The 23,013-nt window shown below is 40.2% G+C and overlaps 1 protein-coding gene across 9 annotated transcripts in view; it reads left to right on the top strand.

Moving 5' to 3' along the window:
• The window catches only part of LOC136676432 (splicing regulator ARVCF-like), a 292,709-nt gene that overhangs the window by 87,492 nt on the left and 182,204 nt on the right, over positions 1-23,013 (top strand). For all 9 annotated transcript variants that reach the window (XM_066653451.1, XM_066653446.1, XM_066653445.1 and 6 more), the window contains one exon: positions 17,980-18,088. The gene's annotated coding sequence lies outside the window, so the exon portion shown is untranslated. The remainder of the gene's footprint in view (positions 1-17,979; positions 18,089-23,013) is intronic.

Here is a 23,013-nt window from a genome sequence, read left to right as displayed (position 1 = left end):
AGAAAGGAGTAGACAAAGAGGAAAGACTCACTGTCTGTATGGACAAATTTTTGTGATCTGACATCATGAAATTATTATTATTAATAGGGAGTATGTCCACACAGTGCAGTAACACACTCTACCCTTCTAAAAAGACATTAATGGAACACAATGTAGTAGGGCTGGGCAGTTAATCAAAAATGAATCAAAATCGATTCAGAAATTCTAATTGACATAAACTTGTCTACATTGATTATATCAACTTGTGTCCCCAGTGTGTGTTCATGTACTGTCCCTTTAAAACCGCACTACCACACTGTAGTCAAGTGATTCTGCCACATGGAAGCAACACGGAGGAGAACCTAAATGCCGAGGCCAACCGAGCGACTGGAGCAGTTCGTACCAAAGAAAAACACAGCGTCTGTTGTTTGGATATGTTTTGCTTTGACTTTAAGATGATACCAAATAAAAAGAAGTCAAACGTAAACACTGAGAAGAAACATTTTCATCGACCGAAGCACAGTCACACACTGCATATAGACAGTGTTCAGATAAGAAGAGAGGAACAAGCTCCCAGTGACTTTAGATAAAATATCCCAGCTTTAATACTGGAGAATATTAGAGTTACTGAACTATGAGGGTCAAAAATAAAAAAACAAAACATTCGTTAATTAATCGTAATCGTGATAAAACATACAAATAATTCTGAAATTGATTTGCATTCATATCGCCCAGCACTATAATGTTGTATTTGTACTTTAAAATTACAGCTTCAAAATCATTGTGATGCTTCACTGACCTGTAATAGGGAGAATAGTGCCCTTGTCCTTGCTATTCTGGGTTCAACACTCCAGAAACTGTGCTATGTAACTGATGCAGGACAGTAGGGTCCCTCCCCCTTGAGTTCAGGACAATACTCTAGAAATTAATTTCATTCTGCAACAGTTGTGGGAGCCCTAGCTTTATAAGTTTTGCTGAGGTCAGGTACTGTTTTTGAATAATTAGATCCGGATGCCAGCCTAAGTGTATTGGAGGTTGGTCAGTCCCTCCAGAGAACCCCTATATCTCTAGCTGACTGGCATTGGTCATGATGCGGTTAGAGTCCCATTTAATTGTATGATTTTCTATGAAACATTAAAGTAGCAGAAATCCCTCGTTTTGGGGGCTGCCTTAAAACATCAAGATGTTTAAAGAGATAAGATGAGTGAAGTTAGTCAAAATTCAGTAATATTGGTTGGAGCGCACTCTAAATAAAAAAATAATAATAATAAAAATAAAAAATAAATCCACAGACTGCTGGATTTTACTGAGGAAGAATAAAAATTAGCGTGCGGGACAAATTACAAAGGAGAAGTTGCCCTGATGTTTTAATTAAGAGAACACAAGCCCATTTCTGGAGCTTTTTTTTCTGAATAAACACCATGATTATGCAAAACAAAAACACAATTTGGAGGTTAGCCGCCTCTGCAACGAGGCTGCTTCAAAATAAGGCTCTTCTGATTTATGAATGACCTACATTTGTTGCGGGCTAAATGTTTAATTCATAAACAAGTAAAGTCTCTTCTCAATTGCGGAGTATGTCTAATGAGCTGTGAGTGCAGCTCTTAAATCCAAACCACCGCCTTTACGTCGCCTCACTTCTCCTAGTCTCCTCGTTCGGATGAATTGGTGAATTAGTGACATGCTTTATGATCATTGCACAACCATACAATGAAAATTTAACCCATCCATGGCAGTGAACACACACACATTAGTGATCAGGGCAGTAAATACTAGCCTTAACACTAACACACACACCAAGAGCAGCAGGTAGCCATCCTTGGGCAGTATTTTGCAGGTTAGGTCCTTTGCTCAAGGCCCTGTCCTCTAACCATTAGGCCATGATAGTTTTGTTGTTTGGGGGTCTATTTGTTCAAATCCATCACTATTAATATTTATGTAAAAATGGTTCTTATTTTCACTTTGTGCTGATGGACATGGGCACTCCAACAGCAAGTTATTTCATGCAAATTAATTGTAAAATGAAGAAATGCTCACCGCTACATAAACAGGAAATGGACACTTATTTTTCCAGATAGGAGTTCCTGACTATTATAGTTATAGGATCAATGTGTAGTAGATTCTTGTGTTTTAACTCTGACACAGTGGAGCCACCACCTTCAGAAGCATATTGCTGAACACACACTGGAGCCGAGTAGCAGGTGGTAATCACCATCTCTTTCAAGCTTTTCTTTTTAAAGAATTTCATTACTGTGCCATCTTCCCTCTTCAGCCCCCCTCAGAGAACGGGACCCACATAATTGAACACAGAGCTACCTCTGGATTTGCATCGGGACTTTTTGATAAAGCCTTCGTTTTTAATAAAGCCAGCAGAGAATGGATGGGCTATGTGTAATCTTCACCACAGATCAGTAGGGAAAGCTCTGAAAAACCTCTGAAAATCTTTGAAATATCTCCAAAACACCAGGCTTTTTCCAGTCGAGTCCTACCCCCCAGTCAATTCATTACAAATTTTGAGATATATATATTTTTTATTTTATTTATTTATTTCCGACAAAAACAATGGTTTCTCATGGAAGGCTTAATTTAATGTAACACTAGGTAATTTATTTCCTCCTGAGGCTCCCCCTAATGTAATTAATATTTACAGCACTTACAGAAATCAATGGGAAAGGGGAGGGGTTGGTTTTCTACCCTCCTCTAAAATATACATTGTGCAGTTTCTGCAGTGCTGAGCCCAGAGTAACAATGAACAAGGCTCTGTTTGCACTATTACAGGTCAGTGGAAAAATCACTGTGACTTCGAAGCTGTAATTTTAAGGTAAAAATATTAAGTAGTGTCCCTTTAAAACACATGGAAACAGTTTTTTGTTTGAAATATGGGAGTGGGAGGAACCATTTTAACTCCTTGAACCCCAAGGCCCTGTAAATGCCCACTAAGAGCCAGTGCAGTTAATGGGCGGGGCTGTGTGTTATTCACGTTCAGCCACACGGTAAGCACATGTTGCGTCACAACAAGTCATATTTTGCACTGCGTCTGTCTGTCCCTCGTGATCTGTACTGCGTTCTCTGTGAATGAGGTGGGGTCTGATGAAAAGAGATTTCTTCTCTCGTCTCCTGCACAGCTGTTCTATAATTGAGCAGTACAAGGTTTAGCATGCCCGGCATCCCCACACCCATCTTTAATTCAGCCAGGCGTGTTGCTAAAACTGTGCTTGGGAAGAGTTCCTCTGCTCTTTCAGGGAGGATGCTGATTATCCTTGTGTTCCAGAGCTCACTTTGCCTTAAGGTCCCAGGGCAAGATTCCCAGCATGTGTTTGTTTTTTCTATTCAGACTTGGGTACTATTTTTGGCTCGTCTTTATCCCTCACTTTAATCCTCACTTCATCAGTGTACATTTCAGACTTCCAAACGTCGTGTAATGTTTTGTGAAAATGAATCTTCATGTGAGCTTGTAGATGTTAACTATGACTATTGGTTATTCAGGAGTTGTAGTTGAAAAATCCTAATTGTATCTAAAATTGTGATGGACCCACCACCTGGGCATTTTTTGCCACTTGGGTCCTGTACCATGTACTTCAGTTGTAATCTGTAAATTGATATCTGTGATCTGTTGAGGATGCTCTTGAAGACTGTAATATGTATTCCTGTTGTCACCTACAATCTGTAATCTGATTGATATCAGAGACAAATATACAGGAGTGTTCACAAAGTTTAGGGAAGTGGAGACGTTTGGTCTTTGTCTATCTACTTGTAACTGCTGTAACATTTGGTTCTTTGGAGGATGCACCATCTGTAATTTATACCTTGTTCTGTTTGGTTTAACTTCACCCTTTTATTTCTAACCACCTGTAACTGTATTCCTTTTATTAACTGTAATTTGTAATATATTTTTTGCAATCTTATACAAACGTGGGTGCCACTTTAGAATACGACTACACTTATAGAGGTTTATTAAATGTTAACAATCTGTTGGTTAAAGGCTTTTAATTAGGTTGTAAAAGCCCTTAAAGTCATCAATAATCATTTATTGGTTAGCAACTCGGAACACTACCATATAGATCTCAAATAACAGGCTTCACACTGCTAGAAACGATAACTGATCAGAGTGCTTGGCCGAGAAGGCTTAATGACAGGTCACAGGTAAGCAAGAAGAAAAATGGGCAACCATGTTTAAACCACGCTCCCTACTCAATAGGTTACACATTTGGGTACCACATTAAAATTAGACAATAGTAATACACCTATAAGTGGTTTAAAATGCTGTTTATTACAAAGTTATTAATTAGGCTCTAAACCTACACCTTAATATCATTAATAATTATTTGTAACACGTAAATAGAAAGTGCAACAGTGACCTGTTGTTTGCCAAATAGTAAACTCGCATCCATCTACACTGTTAACACTTAGAGTTCTGGATATTGACCTTACTTAGTTTTCTCCTTCCATCAACATTAGACCTGTTGGCTTCAGGACAAATACCATTTTCTCACCCAGTTTAATCAATTAATGTGTTTTTAAACACTGATGATAATGTGGTGCACAAGAAAAAGTCTTTACTTTGACATTTTCTGTAAGTTCTCTGACACATTAACTATTAGAAGAAAAGGAGGTCACTGTTTCCCTTTATTAATGACTTGTAAGGTGTTTAGAATCTAATTAATAACCATGTAATAACCAGCTCTTTAAACCACTTATAAGTGTATTATTATTGTCTTATTTTAAAGTGGTACCCAAATGTGTAACCTAGTGAGTATGCATCTAAAGTGAGCATGCTTTAAACATGGTTGCCCATTTTTGTTCTTGCTTACCTGTGACCTGTCATTAAGCCTTCTCGGCCATGCACTCTGATCAGTTATCGTTTCTAGCAGTGTGAAGCCTGTTATTTGAAATCTATATGGTAGTGTTCTGAGTTGCTAACCAGCTTCGGCTCATTAGGTTCCTATGGAAGTATTGACAGCCAAAATCAGAGACAAGTCACCACCGTGTTGGTGTTTTCCATTGAGCTAAATGCAGCCTGATTCTCATTGATCTGATGGATTCTGACTAGCTGAGCTCTGAGAGACAAGGAAAAGGAAATAAAGGAGAGTATCAAGGGGCCAGTGAAACTGAAGCAGAGAGAGAGAGAACTGTAGAACACCTGCACTCATTTTCCCCCCAAAACCAAGCACTGTTTGAATTCCAATGTGATCTTCAGTTGAACCGATAGTGATGCAATATGGTGTTACAAGATGAATGTACAGATCAAAAGATGGGAAATCTTGAAGTTGACCATTTATAGACATAAAAGTGTTGAGGGCTTTGGGGGTTGGTTCCCGAAAAAAGTACCGTTGAGACTGTCACAAGGAAGGTGACCACCTCACTGAAGCATTGCCTCAGGAAGATTGTCCCTGCAGGGGTCCACAAAAGCCCACAGTGATCACCTCAACTTTTGGTCCACTTAGACACTTTCTCTCTAAAGTCGGCCGCTTCCAGATGAAGTACAAATAGAAGACAATTAAATGTAGTTAACAGTTAAAGAGTGCAAGAGGAAAATGTGCAAAACACATGAATTCAAGGGATATGAAAACAAGTACACACTGAACGATCACTGGATTAGGAACACCTATCTTCTATCTGCACTCATCGTTCATTTTATCATCTCCACTGACATTACAGGAGCACTTTCTACTTCTACAATTACAGCCTGAACGTATCCAGTTCAGGATCGTGGTGGGTCCAGAGCCTACACGGAATCACTAAGTGCAAGGCAGGAACACACCCTGGAGGGGGCAACAGGCCTTCCGAGGGCAAGACACACACAATCACACCTATGGACACATGAGTGGCCAATCCTACCAACGTGAGTTTTTGAACTGTGGAAGGAAACCCACGCAGACACAGGGAGAACACACCAAACTCCTTACAGACAGTCACCCGGAGTGGGACTCGAACCCATAGCCTCCAGGTCCTTGGAGATGTGTGACTGCGACACCTCCTGCTGCACCACTGTGCAGCCATTGGATGTAATATGGCAAGGTCATTTTTTTCTTGACAGTCCCACATCTAATTGACATAGGATTCCACTACAAAGTCTTCCACTAAAAACTGGGTCCTTCTATGTCACTGTGTAAAGAGTGATTGACATTTAACTCTTCTTCAGGCCTTATCTGCAGCCTGACAGAGCTGTTAACCAGATTTACCTGATGGTCACCCTGACAGGAAGTCATATTTTGCCAGTCATTTTCCACAGGAAAAGCTAAGGGACAGTCATATTTCAGTTTTGACAACGGATACGCCGTTCATCGCCTGTAGAGTTTTTTTTTTTGTTTTTTTTTAATGATAATAGGCATCAATCTGACTTTGAACACAGCATTCATTAGGTCCCAATTTGTTTCAGACTTTTCAAAAATGCAGTATGTAGTAGTTTTTTACTTAAAGTAAAGTAAAGTAAAGCTTCTCTGACCCTAAGATCAAGGTTGGACAATGAAACTGAAACACCTGTCATTGTAGTGTGGGAGGTTTCATGGCTAAATTGGAGCAGCCTGGTGGCCAATCTTCATTAACTGCACATTGCGCCAGTAAGAGCAGAGTGTGAAGGGTTAATTAGCAGAGGGTAAGAGCACAGTTTTGCTCAAAATATTGCAATGCACACAACATTATAGGTGACATACCAGAGTTCAAAAGAGGACAAATTGTTGGTGCACGTCTTGCTGGCGCATCTGTGACCAAGACAGCAAGTCTTTGTGATGTGTCAAGAGCCACGGTATCCAGGGCAATGTCAGCATACCACCAAGAAGGACGAAACACATCCAACAAGATTAACTGTGGACACAAGAGGAAGCTGTCTGAAAGGGATGTTCGGGTGCTGACCCGGATTGTATCCAAAAAACATAAACCCACGGCTGCCCAAATCACGGCAGAATTGAATGTGCAACTCTCTTGCTTCCACCAGAACTGTCCGTCGGGAGCTCCACAGGGTCAATACACACGGCCGGGCTGCTGTAGCCACACCTTTGGTCACTCATGCCAATGCCAAACATCAGTTTTAATGGTGCAAGGAGCACAAATCTTGGGCTGTGGACAATGTGAAACGTATTGTTCTCTAATGAGTCCGCCTTTACTGTTTTCCCCACATCCGGGAGAGTTACGGTGTGGAGAAGCCCCAAAGAAGCGTACCACCCAGACTGTTGCATGCCCAGAGTGAAGCATGGGGGTGGATCAGTGATGGTTTGGGCGGCCATATCATGGCATTCCCTTGGCCCAATACTTGTGCTAGATGGGCGCGTCACTGCCAAGGACTACCGAACCATTCTGGAGGACCATGTGCATCCAATGGTTCAAACATTGTGTCCTGAAGGCGGTGCCGTGTATCAGGACGACAATGCACCAATACACACAGCGAGACTGGTGAAAGACTGGTTTGATGAACATGAAAGTGAAGTTGAACATCTCCTATGGCCTGCACAGTCACCAGATCTAAATATTATTGAGCCACTTTGGGGTGGAGGAGCGAGTCAGGAAACGTTTTCCTCCACCAGCATCACGTAGAGACCTGGCCACTATCCTGCAAGAAGAATGGCTTACAATCCCTCTGGCCACTGTGCAGGACTTGTATATGTCATTACCAAGACAAACTGACGCTGTATCGGCCGCAAAAGAAGGCCCTAAACCATACTAATAAATTATTGTGGTCTAATACCAGGTGTTTCACTTTCATTGTCCAACCCCTGTAGCTTACTGGGTTTCTGAATACACAGATTAAAACCAGTGTAGACAGTCAGTTAGAATGCAATGGATCTGCAGTTGTGGGCCAGTTTATAGACATCAGATACCATATCAGCCAGTCTGTATTATTTCTCAACCTCAATCACCACTAACTGTCAGGTTCTTCCAAATTCCAGTTTTAATTTTGGTTGCATCTCAATTTCATAATTTCTCTACTTGCCTTTTTGGTCAAATATGACAGCTTGTCATGGCCCACATTTGCTCACGCTTTCATTCTCTGCTTCCATAGCTGAAGCATCGATCTTTCTTCAGTCCTCATTAGAGTATGCCCTGTGAGATTTCTGAGGGTTGTCCAAAGGGACCAGTGGACATCCGATGGAATAGGATGGAAACGACAGGCAAGTCGAGTGAAAATCCGTTTGGAAATTTGAGGCAGCCAGCCATCACCACACTTTTTTCCTCTCTTTGCAGACAAGCCAGAAAGCCTGGAGCTAAAGCCATCAATATTCTTTCTAAAGCCTTCAAACTCAAATACCGCAATACATTTTTTTTTTTTTTTTTTTTTTTCGGAGACCTTTCTCCCCTCAGCAGTTTTCGATCTGTAGCGTCCTCCTCCTGTGAAAATGCTGACTGTCCGGGGAAGGTGAACTTTCCAGAGCTCCTTTTTTTTAAGGGATAGGGGGAGGGATGACAAGGGGCACTTAAGGAGCTGAAAGGTCAACCTAGTGTTGAAGTGCTTTGCGCTGGCAAATTGAACCACTTGAAAGGATCTAAACCTGCCTTTGGAGAGGTCTGGTAATGATAGGCGTTCATTTTTGGGAGGCTTTTTCAATTAGCCTCTCAACCTCTCTAGTCTGTGTCTCTGTGTCTCTGTGGGGGCTTCAAGTCCATTGAGACATGCTGACATCATCGGTGTGACCTTTTGATTAATTTAGATTCGACTGGACCCTGAAGCCTATAATTTTTGTAAATTTAGGATCAGTGGGATCAGCACTGGGAGTCAGTTGGAATACCAGGTGATGGAATATTTATCAATTAACGTTTTAATAATTTCAGAATCCATATTTAGCCAAAATACTACTATTAGAGAACTGTAATCATAAAAATCTATATTGGTGCCTTTTATGAAAAGGGTATCTCAATAACTAGGGATCGGGTAGATTTTTAAAGTTGGACCACATAATGATGAAATGTTGTATAATTAATTTCATAAAATAAGTTGAGAATGTTGAGATCTCTAATGTTTTTTGACCAATTTTTCGAGATAAAAAATATGTTCATATGGGTTTAAGGCTTTTTGCTACTAGAAAACATATTTAAAATTAAATGTTATTATAATTTTGTTTACCATAACGGGCGGCAGGGTGGCGCAGCAGGTAGGTGTCGCAGTCACACAGCTCCAGGGACCTGGAGGTTGTGGGTTCGATTCCCGTTCTGGGTGACTGTCTGTTCTCCCCGTGTCCGCGTGGGTTTCCTCCGGGTGCTCCGGTTTCCTCCCACAGTCCAAAAACACACGTTGGTAGGTTGATTGGTGACTCAAAAGTGTCCGTAGGTGTGTGTGTGTGTCTGTGTTGCCCTCCAGGGTGTATTCCCGCCTTGCGCCCAATGATTCCAGGCAGGCTCTGGACCCACCGTGACCCTGAACTGGATAAGGGTTACAGATAATGAATGAATGAATGAATGAATGTTTACCATAACCAAGTGATGACTCAAAAGTGTCCATAGGTGCGAGTGTGTGAGTGAATGGGTGAGTGTGTGTTGCCATGTGAAGGACACTTGAGATGGACTGGTGCCCCATTGTGTGTGTTTCTGCTATGACCTGATGATTCTAGGCTCTGGACCCCTCATGTCCTTGAAGGAATGAGAAACTGTTTGAAGTTGTACCCTCAAGGTAGGATAGAATGGCTTTAAGGAACACTATCTAGTAATTCTACTTTAAAATGACAGTTTCTACAGAGCTGTAATAGGGAGAATAGAGCTTCTGTGGCTGCTACACTGGGTGCATTGCTGGTTTACTGGACTAAGCAACTTCTGAATGACAGGATAGAGGGCTCTTGTAAAAATGACACAAACCACACAGGTGCTTACCTCACTACAAGAAGAATCTAGCTGTGTATTCCTGGTATAGACATTATGAGAGAGAGAGAGAGAGATGGGTGTGTGTGAGACTGGATTTCACGACGGTACTGTACAGTTGAACTACACTCAGCAGCAGGTAGGAGGAGCTCAGGAGACAAAAAATCTAATTCTACAAATGGTAAAAGTGCTTCTTTAAGTTCTTCCACTTTAGAACAACTGGGAAAAAAAGAAAGAAAATAACACCTGGATATGAAAGATTAATAACCAGTGAATGAATATATAATTAGTAGAATCTATACTCACTAGAGTATTTCCACAGTTCAATTTATAGCATGAGATTAATGTGGCCTGGGGTAAATTCTATAATTTGTTCAAAAGCATAGTAATGTAGTAAAGCAGGGTCATGTTTCCAGTTTGTATTTTAGTAGGTGACAGTGGTCAGAGACTGTATAAAAATTCAGACAAGAATATGCCAGACAGAAATAAAAATCACTGGACAACACTCTCAGTGTAGGAATATAATAATGATAATATAACAATAATTATATTACCTCCTACACATCATATTTTCTAGTAATTAAGCCATCTGGAAATGGTACATTCCAGTAGAAGCATTATGAAATACGACTAAATAATCTCCCTCCTTTGCAGTGCAGATGGCATTCAAATGCTCAGTGTGAACTTTGTTTAACTTTTTAAATGATCTATAATTGATTAGGACAGTTATAAAACATTCTGGCATAGCAATGACAGTGTGTACAGATCCACAGCAGTGATTGTTTGTTTTTCTTTGAGGTTTTTTTATTACTATTATTTTATCTTTATTTTTCTGACAGAATTGTTTAAAAAAAAAAAGTGAAAAATACTGCACTATGGAGGTATGATGGCCTGGAAGACCTTTCTCCTCCAAGGTGGCAGTCTTGATTTCAGATTTCTCCAGTCGGGGGGTCTTTGATCAGGAAAATAAGGTCAGGAGAGATTGACAGGAAGAGAGAGAGAGAGAAAGAGACAAAGATATATCGGCTCAGGGTTGGCAGTTGGACATTTGAGTCTCCTCGCCAAATCTTGGCTGTGGAAGATGGCAAAGATGTCCTGCTTTAAGCCTGCTTTGTTGAAGGATTTGTGAAGGTTAGCGGCTGCTAATGAGAGATCGTTATCGTCATTAGGGACAGGCTGTCTTCGGCAGAGGCTGCCAATTAGGCCTGACACGCTGTAGTCACACATTAAAGTGCATCAGTAAGGGAAGTTTCTGTTCTCGTCCCTCCCCAGTCCCACCACAGAGGAACCCACTCTGAGCTCTGGGAGTTTCAGCCAGATGCTCAGTTCCACACCGTTATGTACTGCTCTTTACTGGCAGTTTGAAACCTTCATATATACATTCAGAACATAGACTAACGGTTTTGTGGTACCTTGCCATTCGAGATGTGACCTTTCTCTGCTCCCATACATTAGTTTGGTAAATAATTAAATAAAGAAATAAACTGTATTTATTAAAACATTTAGTGGAATACATGATTGGTGTCTGAAATTCTTTAGTTTAGCATTGGAATTATGTCTCCTATATAACCAACAATATAGCAACACAATTCATCCTGTTTTCCAAATATTTAACCTTTCTTTGCCATATTTTCTTTATTTAATATTTAGTATTTTAGATCATACTTAATAAAACACTGGGAAAGAAAATAACATACATTTTTAAGACACTAAAGAGCAATAAATACTAAACTTTATCTGTATTGTAAGTGTTCCTTTAGCAGTTAGCATGATGCTAATTGGTGGTTAATACACGTTTGTTAGCAACATTAATCTTAGTAGTTCCATTGCAAAACCTAAAGAAATACACTAGAGACAGTGGGTAAATTACTAAACTGTCTTCATTTGGGGAAAGAGTCTTACATGAATTTGACTAACTATGGCTTTAATCTCTCTCTCTCTCTCTCTCTCTCTCTCTCTCTCTCTCACTCTCACTCTCTCTCACTCTGAGCTATGGCCGCTCGTGCCATGGCCCATGCCTCACAGAGATAAATGCATCTCCATTACCAGAGCTCAGGGAGAGGCAAATCAATCAAGCCGAGCCCCCGACAGCATTTCTACAATAGCTCCATTACCCTTATTATTGAACATAAATCTGTGCCATGGCCTATTTCCAAGTGCCACAGGCCCATGCTCTTATTTATCCTACATACTGCAATGTATTGGAAGACAGGGAGAAGGAATATTGAGGAAATTTCAAGGACCATGCAATTAATAGCAGCATTTTTTCGCCCGGGGCATTTTTGGCCTCTCTAGCTTCCTTTTTGTCAAGTGTAGCAATTCATTTGTATCATACAGCTGCATGAAAAACAAGCAAAGTGCTGAGCAGATATATTTGAGCAAAACTCAGATCAGTGTAGAACTGGAACTGTCTGTAAGCATGGGTGTGAAATCAGCCCTCCTTTCAGATCTGGGAGGAATATGGCAAGGATTCCAGTCTAATATTGTGACAAATCTTAGATTGTGTGTTTAAATAAGTCAGTATATAATTAAATTTGTGCAATTTCAGGCTAATGTAGTTGAACTTTATGATGATCTGTAGCTGGCATACAATTTGATATTGTGAATACTAACACACACACACATGGACCCGTTGTTATTTAGATTTTTGTTTACTGCTCATCTGAATAAATACAATTTTGAGATCATAAGAGAAATGCCACTAGAGTCCCACAAACCCCTGGATTTGTAGGCTGGTTAAAAATCTTCTTTTGATGCCTAATGAACATTTCAGAAAACTTGATCATATGCTCTGAGCAAAAAGCTGGAAATAATAGTTTTAGAAACCCACTGTTGACATATGTCCACCAAATTTTGCATCTTATTTCATCATTCACTCTAAGCTTGAGATCAATCAGGGAAGGAATGCTTGTTATCTCACTACTTTGCTGAAAGGGTGATCAAATTAATGTATTCGGTCTCCTTTAAAATGAAGTACAACTTATCTATTGACAAAGTGGTTAAAAGTAAAGACTTGCTTCTTTAATGTGACGTTAGCCAGAGATATGTTAATTTTAAATCAATAGCAAACCCATGGGCCATTTCTTATGAAATTCAAAGTCACCTTCAACATTGACATCACCTTCAAGTTTCATGATCATTGGCCAGTGTTAATCCTGTCAGTCGTCTGCTGAATCCTAATAGACTGATGGCAGTCAGAGTTTAGAATGTACCTGATCATCCCTGAGTTCACACTTATAGCCTTGCTCAAAGATGCAGGATGCCGAGTCTCAGTTCGACCAGAGTTGGAAGATGCAGAGATTCCTAGCTTTTAAAAGTCCCTTATTGGAATACATTCAAAATCATATCAGATTAAATATAGCACCAGAATCAGGGTGTCTGGCCTGAGCTCACACCAATCATCACAAAATTGTCTGTCTGTCTGATTTTGGTTTCGTTGAGAACACGCCGACGTCCCTCTGTCTGACTGTCACTTCTCCCGGTGTCTTATATATGCTTTGTGTTTTTTTTCCTTTGAAACTTTCAATGAGAATATACAAGTGTGACTGGTTTGGCTATACAGCTGCAGCCTGCGGTGCCTGCCAACAGAAAGACTCTGCCTTTACTGCAACTTATCGGCCCTACTCGTCGTCCAGCTGCCTGTCACTGTTGCTGTCTGCCGTGACTGCCTACTAAAGGAGCCCGTTTTCATTGCTGCTGCTCACTGGCTCCCTGCCTGTTTTTCACTGCTGTCTGCCATTGCATGCCTACTGAAGTAGCTTGTTTTCATCCCCAGTGCTTGGAATCAAACACCTGAGAAGTGGTGAGGTAGACTGCTAACCACCAGAGACGGTTTTGTGTCTCAGTAATTTACAGTTTGGTCTGGTCAATTCGTTTTAATGGAGAATCAGAATAAAACAGAATAAAACAAACATACAAACAAACAAAAAGAGAACCCCTACCATACTATTAAATTTTCTTTGTCTATGTTTACACACATTTGCCCTCTAAAATTAGTTTTTAATGAAGAAAAAATCACAATGGTTAATCGTTGGTGCTTTTCCACTGCATTGTACCTCCATCCATCCATCCGCTATCTGTAACCGCTTATCCAATTTTAGGGTCGCGGTGGGTCCAGAGCCTACCTGGAATCATTGGGCGCAAGGCGGGAATACACCCTGGAGGGGGCGCCAGTCCTTCACAGGGCAACACAGACACACACACACATTCACTCACACACTCACACCTACGGACACTTTCGAGTCACCAATCCACCTACCAACGTGTGTTTTTGGACTGTAGGAGGAAACCGGAGCACCCGGAGGAAACCCACGCGGACACGGGGAGAACACACCAACTCTTCACAGACAGTCACCCGGAGCGGGAATCGAACCCACAACCTCCAGGCCCCTGGAGCTGTGTGACTGCGACACTACCTGCTGCGCCACCGTGCCGCCCTTTTTTTGCTTTTCCACAAGTCAGATTTGTTACCAGTGCCTGGGTACTTTATTAGATTCAGTTTGTTGTGGTTTCACTGAGCCAAGTAGGGACTAAATCGTGACGTGTAAACCTTGCTGAGCACTTGTCAATAAAAACAAAATGCAGACATCCAGGACAAACTTTCCATCAGTAAAAGCTCCAAGCTACAGTAGTGATGAGTTATTTTATTCAACTCACCATGTTAGCTTGTAAAATTAAGTCATGATCTCTGGATCGGTGGCTGATGAAGAAATCCAGAACAAAAAAGAAACACCCTGTCTGAGCTCATGTGACGCTATAGTGTGTAGAAGTGGCTGTAATAAGGTACTGTAAAGTTTCCTGTGATATGTTGCAGCACATCACATTTTAATATTTTTATAGTGACTGAAGACTATGCGAGTCACTCATATGTCTCTTAAACATTAATATTAAACGTGTCAAACATACATTTCCTCTTTTGAGATTGTGAGCCTCTCTTTGTGCATAACGTGTGGTCTCATTTACGACCTGTGACAGGTGACTGTATCATTTTTGAATCTGAGCGATGCTTCCAAAATGGAAGGTTGAATTCAATTGTTCTTGACATTGGTACGGACCTATGAATGTAATCAGTTGGCAGTTGTTTATGCAGTTAATTTCCAAACCATGTAATTCATAGCTACAGACAATTTTAGCCTGCTGTGTGCCGAAGCCTAGCATTGCCATTGTTGTTATTGTGATGGACTCATTTCATTAGCGAACTTGACTTTAAGTGACTTGCACGTTTCTTTGAAAAATAACTCCCTATGTCCACCTTCTTTTTTTTGGCTGCCATCCTCACTTGCTTTTGACACCCATGTGCACCTGAGTCTTGCACAGTAAGTCTATGACTGGACAAGTCTATTCTCCGTCCAGCTCTGGTGCTGCTAACAACCAAACATAGATGCAGAGTCTCATGTGACAAGGGGAAAGGCACAGCCAATCATACTGGTCATATGTGTTATGGGGACATAGAACTCAAGTAGAGAATGTGATTTAACCCTTTCTGAACCTCTAAGTTAATGAGACTTTGGAACACTTCACTTCAGTCCATACTAATTATATGCCCTTGGTTAAGTTTGTGTCGGTAAGGCTAGTATCATGCCATCCCTTCTCCCATGTCTATCGCTTACAATATTCTGTCCTAGTCCTCTGCCAGTCGTTTCTGATGCCTATCTTTTGGTCTTGACAGCTTACTGTGAGTCCTCCATGAGGAACACTATCAAAACTGAGTGCAACACATGATGTAAAACTTGCATAATCCATTCTGTTCTTGGGGGCTGTTAGATATGAGACACTTTACAGCAACTCGTGATCATTTTACTTGCAACAAAACGTCCCCTCCGGTGTCCTTGGGCAGTGAATGTGTATTTGGTCTTTTATCTGCAATGATTTTGAAGGATTGCTTGCTACATTCGCTAATAGTGATGCAAGATCACAGCTGACAGTTGGCATTCTTGCTAAGTGATTTTCTGTTAGGTTTCATGTGTTGTTAGCCTTATTAGCTTGGTTGGGTGAAGTACTGTCTCAGGATGCATCACAGTAGTGCATAGCTGGTCATTAAACATTTGGGCCTCTGTGGTCAAATTATATTTTGACTTTGTGAGTAAGTTCACACGTCTTGATATTTTATAGCATACATCCTGCTTATTTGCTGAATTGATTTTAAGCTACATAAGACTCAGTTGGATGCATAGACTACAGGGAAATGAAGCCCTGTAGCATAAAACTTTGGAGAAGTGGAACTGCATTCTCTGGAGTAATAGCACATCATCCAGTACGTTTGGGATGAGCTGGATTGGTTTTCGTGATCGAAAACTAATCATCTACCAGCAGTATCTGACCTCACTAATGTTCTCGGAGCTGAATATGTTATATCATTTTATTTATTTATTTTAAAGCTGGTAAAGTTGTTCCCTGTTCAAGAATTGTTTCAAGATGTGGAATGTAACAAGAGGTGTCCAAACTGTTGCCGAATACCCTACATGGGTCTCAGTGTTACATGTCATTGCATGCCTGGGGTGTAATCGTCCTTCCGAAATTAGGGAGAAAGGAAGGAAGGAGGGAGAGAGAAGACACTCAGCTAGTTAATGCTGCTTGGCTTAGCCAACCTTTTGATGTCTGTCCCAGTAATCTTAAGGTGCTCACAGCAGTCGAGTCCTTGAATTCAAAGCCACATTGGAGTTCCTGGAGAGAGGGATAGCCAAGTCTCTAGAGGAACAAGTGAACATTTTTGTTGGGGGGGAAAAGTCACCATGTGTAAAACTTTTGACAGATTAATGTTTGGATAATGTAATGCCCCTGAAATAGTCTTGTTCATATTTCATTACTTTTGCCTCCAGTCAATCCTGCAAGCTGATGTGTTAATGTTGACATTTATAGAGATTCACTTGGGTTCTCTCTTCAAGTGAGCGTCGCCAAGGCGACAGTTGCAAGGAAAGCCTCCCTCGGAACACAAGAGAAAAACCTCGAGAGGAACCAAAACTCAAAGGGGGACCCATCGTCCTCTGATCAAAGAACAGTGTGGTTTTTGGATTTGCCGTGAACGTAGTGTATAACATCATTCATTCATTCATTTTCCGTAACCACTTTGTCCTGCTCCGTGTCACTGTTTGACCGAAGCGTACTTGGAATCACTGGCGTAAGGCAGGAACACACCCTGGCGAAGTGCCACTCCATTAAGGGGGATATCTCACAAAACATTAAGAACAAGTGCTCTGCGACAGAAACCACACAGATGTCTCTGAGTTGCATCACAACCATGAAGAGATTATTTAATTAGCAAACAGCTTTAAAATCCATTGTGGCCAAGCAATACCCCACTCAAATTTCTTCATCTGGCTCGTTCTGATGCTCTGCCCCTGATCAAGAGCCTACACGGGTGGAAACCCAGCTTATGTCCCTGAACTCCTAGATCTGTCTAACGGGAATCTAATTACCAAATACTTGACCGAACAAGACTTATGACTGCGTAACTGAGAACTATATATATATATATATATATATATATATATATATATATATATATATATATATACATCTGGGTGACTGTCTGTGAGGAGTTTGGTGTGTTCTTCCCGTGTCCTCGTGGATTTCGTTTGGGCGCTCCGGTTTCCTCCCACGATCCAGAAACACACGTTGGTAGGTGGATTGGCGACTCAAGTGTCCGAAGATGTGAGTGAATGTGTGAGTGTGTGTTGCCCTGTGAGAGACTGGCGCCCCCTCCAGGGTGTTGTTCCTGCCTTGCACCCATTGATTCCGGTTAGGCTCCGGACCCACCATGACCCTGAACTGGATAAGTAGTTACAGATAATGTGGAAAAAAAAAATAATAAATATATATATATATATATATATATATATATATATATATATATATCCCAACTAGAAAGGATACATGGACTCAGCAAATTCTCTTACCAAAATGAGTGGCAGTGAAATAAATGATGGTCCCTGACTTTATCGCAGACCATCTTTTACACCTTTGCGAGGATATGTAGAAAACACACACACACAGGGTTAAATTTCTTTTCAGTTCATTCAGTTCAAGCAGAGTTCAGTCAGCCCTGCTAATGAGCTGTAGTTCAGTATGTACCTCAAGTCTTGTTTTTCTGTCAGATAAAAGCTGTATAATCCATCTTGTTTTGAACTTATCTGGTGAACTGACCTTGACTGACGGTCATTAATCAGTGCTGTCTTTCTCTTTTTTGCTCTCTTTATTTATTTATTTTACTTTCCACAGCTCTGTCAGGCAGAAGAGCCGGGGTGGAAAAGCTCAGAACCTGTCCTATCCAGTGTAAGCCCCGCCCACGGTCAACACACACACTGACCACAGCCAAGTAACAACACAGGTAACTACCCTTCTGTCCACCTTCCCTTCTCTACTCGGTCCTCAGAGCATAGTTCTCAGGCAGTGTTTTTGGTCAGTAGGTGGTGTATGTGTGACATATGTATGTATACACTTTCCTATTAATTTATTCACTTAAAAAGAAACTCATCTTACAGTTGGATAACAACAGAAGCCTAGCACCAACGGCTGAGTTCCTGGAACAGAAAATATGCTTAATTTTGGACTACACAGTTTTCTGAATGGAGATTTTCCCTTGAGGGAAATCTTAATAAATCAGGTCCCGGACCACCATAAGCCACCAAAACAACTTGGTACAGTGTCTTTGGAACTGTATTAGAAAGATGGAATGCTGTTTTTCCACAAAGATACTCCCTTAAAACTTTGATGATGGTTGGATCTCCAAAATCACTGAGGGTCTACTCACACTAGGTGATCCGTATGGTGCCCAGGCACGTTTCACTCCCTAAGCCCAGTTCATTTGACTTGTGTGAGTGCTCCATGTTAACCGTGCCTGGGCACAGAACCTGAACATGATGGCAGTGCTAAGATACTCACTTTAAACATGCATAGTGGCAACGGGATCCCTCTTAGCAATTTTCTTTCTTTTTTTTTTTTCTTTTTTTTAACCAACCAAACCATGCAATTGGAACACTTCCTGTTCATTTGGAACCGTGTGATATAAACACCCACATCTACAGAACTACAGAAAGAGACAGAGCATCAAATAAAGCGTCATGGTTCAGTGTAGATGTATGCAGTCATTTACAGACTGTTATATAAATAAACAACAGGAAATAAAACGGGAACATGCCCTGTTTGTGTGTTTCTGGGTCTGTGTTTACCGCAACTTGAGGCACGATGGCTACTTTTCTCCTCTTTTCACAAGCTCAGCTCGGCTCAGAACTCGGCAATGTTTACACAAGTCTCTTTATCCAGTCACAGAGATGCTGGAGTCAATCAATCCTGCAACACCCAACGCCGATGCTTGGCATGCTTGGTTCACATCTAAATTACAGCACCAAGATTCTAAGAATCGGGAATGGAGCCAGTTCAGTTACCAGAGGTCTTTTGTTGGAAAAGCACTGCCCTGGTCTACTCAGACATATTGTGATGACGTACAGTACCTGTACCACATCACCAAGAGAAACCATTATATGTATACTTACCTGTACATGCTCACCTGCAGACGGGTCATGTGAGAGGGAAAAGAGTACTATCTGTTGATGCTGAGTTTTACTTACCTGGTTGAATCCATTCTCCACAGAGGGAAGGAAGAACTAGCATCTAGAAGAGGGAAAATATATGAACTAATAAATATTGATATTATGAATGAATGTAAAACATGCCATGGTCGTAATTGAATCTTGGTAAAGTTGTTAGTTCATTGTTATTTTTATTGTTTATGAAACTTGTGTATCCAAGATACAATAACTTTTACCTCTTAAGGGAATGGTATATTCTAGGGGGCGGGGCTACCTATATATATACACCACACAAGGGGAAAAAAGAAACACTCTGCTAGACCGTAGCGAGAGAACATAACCTAAGTGTTTATAATAAGACTAGATTGATTTTGTTGTCATTATCTTTTTTGTCTCTGCTAATAGAGAGTTTCGTTTTGTTTGAATGTCAGTCAGTGGCAGATGCTGTAAATAATGTACATTGAAATATTGAAAATGGGTTTAAAAATCATATTGTTGTGGGATATTTTATATTGCGACATAAAGCTCGGTCACATCGAATTAAACTCGTAAGTCAAGGTATTACTGTATGTTGATATTGATACTGATATGAATTATTGCCCAGCCCTTCTTCTGAGAGCCATTATAAACGTACCTGTAGGATTAGTAGATTACATCGATACAGAGAACTTATTGAATGCTCCTCGTGTATGACACATTGTGTTTTTCTTTATTGTCACTCAGACCCCTTGTGAATGTGTGGCCATGGGTTTCCTGGATGAGGCCACTCCCATATGGATAAAAGATTCAAATTCTAAATCGGCTAAATCCGATCAGTAAGCAATGATTTGCAAAGACTCATGTTGGCAAACGACACAACAGGTTACACTGCTTTGATATCTTTCCCATATCTGTTTATTTATTTATTTATTTACTTATTTTTTGCTGTTGAGTCACAAGTCAGTTGAGCACTCTTGGTGACTGCAGCGCTTGTCATTCACGTTCCAATCAAGATCTCTCTTGAGTCAAAAACCAAGGTCAAGTGCTTTTACATGATAGTTTGTTATTTGCTAATTTATGATATGCACTACACCTCTCTGGAAGCATCTGCACTCATGGTTTCTCCACTGTGGTTTACTCATGTTTTTTCCTTTTAATTTGTCACTCATCTGTGGATTTGTCAAGCCCTGACATTGACGTGATTAGGCTGAATAAGCTGATGGAAATTTCTCTGCTGTTGCCAGCCTTCTCTCTCTGAAGACGATTGTTAGACACTTTCATCAGCCTGTCTAAAAGTCAGGGATTGATTTATTTCCTTTTAGACATTCTCGGATCCAGGGAGGGTTTTTTTTATTTATTTATTTTTTTAATATTGATCAAAACTTCGCACAGATAGGATCCAAACAGAGCTTTGCTTTCCATGTCTTTACCCAAAAGGCACTTTAGTGCAGAGATGATAGTAATGTGCTCAGACTCTATCACTCTGTTAGTGTAATATGTCATGACAATGCTTTTGTGAAAGGTTTGAGAACCTGCATTTGCAGTGGCCAGTCTATATCGGTCCAGGTTGACGACTAAACCAAATGTCTGGGCATGGAGAGATGCTGTACTACAAATAGATCCTGGTGTTCTATCCTGTGGAACAGCAGCTACATGTCAGCAACCTAGCAACTGCCTTAAACTATGGAAGCCACAAACAATAATTAATAATTTGGAAAACCATGTCAAACCCCCTTTAACACATTGTCAACCATGTTGAATATTAGTAGCTTAACAGCACCATTGCAACTGCATAGCAACGATTTGGCTAACACTTGCAATATCCTGCTGGCAACCACACAGAACACCACAGCTCCATGTTTAACGTTGACTGTCATGAATTTAATAAAAACAAAACTTTTTATGAATTTCTGAGGATGGTTCCTCACCATTTGCTGCTTTCCAGGTTATTTGCATGCTCAGAATTGGTCTTTTTTTTCCCAAAACTGGTGTGTTTATGAAGCCCCAGTGTCTCTAAATGGCAAAAAAAAAAAAGTGTCTCGGTCTGGTGTGCTAGGCTCACACCAGAGAAAATACATCTGAGTTTTTTTTAGACAACGATAAGAGCGCCAAACTTTGAAAAGCATGAATCTTGCAAGATGTTAATATTTCTCTATTTCTGCTCCTTGGATAATGTTGACTTATTTTTGCTGTTTCGATTTGCTTAAGGTGAAAAGGTCACCAAATTCAGGAGAACTGAATTTGCATGAAACTGCATGAAAGTAAACACAGTCTGAAAGTGCTACAAAACCTGAGTAACAAATGAGTTTCTGTGGTAACTGCAAGTGAATAAAACTTACAGACAAATTAAATTTCATCCACATCATTTTTATTTTCTTTTTTCATTAAACATACCATTCCACATTAAAAAACTTGGCCTCATTTTATATTAAGTGTCTATTAACTGTAATTACACATGAACAACATATGCAACAACAGTGTAACTACTGATGAATTAGTACCTGTTACAGATGGATTACAGTAGTAAAGCTCATGTAATTACATGTCTGTATCAACTTCAGTAATTACATATGTGTAATTACATTAGTAATCAGACTGGAACATGATTGTTTTTGGTCCCAGAAGTCTTTTCTGGCAGGAATGTATTAACTTACTTTACGACATTAAACTGGATTTGCCATAGTTTCTAACATGTAGCTAATATTAATGTTATTGTTGAGACATTGTAACCAGTTTCAGCTTTGAACCATTCTGTAATGTGATAATGCACATCCACTGTACTATTTCACAATGTAACATTTATGAAATTATTTAAATGTGTTGTGTTATTGTTACCCCTAAACAATGTCTATATTGCCACTCAGTTATATAGCACAACACCTACATAACTACAGGAACTGCCCACTTATTTTAAAGTGTAACTTTTACATAATTACTCTGTAATAGTTAATCATTAACGACAAATCAAAATGAAGCTACTAATTATCTCATTGAAACATATGCTATTACTGCAGAATTGCGTAACACTTATAATAGTGACAGGGAATTTAACACATTCATCATTTTATCAGTGAATTAAACTAATTTAGACAAGATTAATGAAAGACTGTGTTTTATGTTTAGTAATATTAATTTAACACCAACACCTGTAAAAAAAAAGATGGCAGGAATCTCTGTGGATTTCTGTTTTATTAATCAGCAAACTTGATTTCCTAGTTTAGATAGTATTTATAAAATAAAATAAAATTACAGCCAGAGAATCATTGTGATGCTTCACTGAGCTTCAACAGGGAGAATACAACCTCTGTTGTTGCTACTCTGGGCTGGGCACTGCAGAAACTGCACTATGTAACTTTTGAAGGAGGATAGGAAACCACCCATCTTCCTGCCCCTTGCCCTTGATTTCAGGACAGTGATGTAAATTAGAATTTCTCTCTGAAATTACAGAGAGATCCAGGAACAAAAATATCAAATTGTATCTATTGTTCCTTTAAACCAAGAGTCAAGCCTCTCCAACAGAAAAAGAGCTGAGGGGAATTTGTGCTGGACAGTCCTCAGCTTTAAGTTTGCGTTGTCTGGTTAACTGAAAGATTTTGCTTTGTGAAATCCCCCCAGATGTTGCCCCCTGTGTGGTGTGTAATGACACAGGTGTGTTATGACACCTCAGATTTGTGATGTCACTGTTTTGATCTCAGTGCTGAGTTGAAGGGAAAATGATTGATATTTGATTTGAGGATTTTTCACC

Source organism: Hoplias malabaricus, chromosome X2, assembly GCF_029633855.1.
Source record: "Hoplias malabaricus isolate fHopMal1 chromosome X2, fHopMal1.hap1, whole genome shotgun sequence".
Taxonomy (NCBI): domain Eukaryota; kingdom Metazoa; phylum Chordata; class Actinopteri; order Characiformes; family Erythrinidae; genus Hoplias; species Hoplias malabaricus.
The sequence above is the reverse complement of the archived record's forward strand: the minus strand, read 5'-3'. Positions and strand labels throughout refer to the sequence as shown.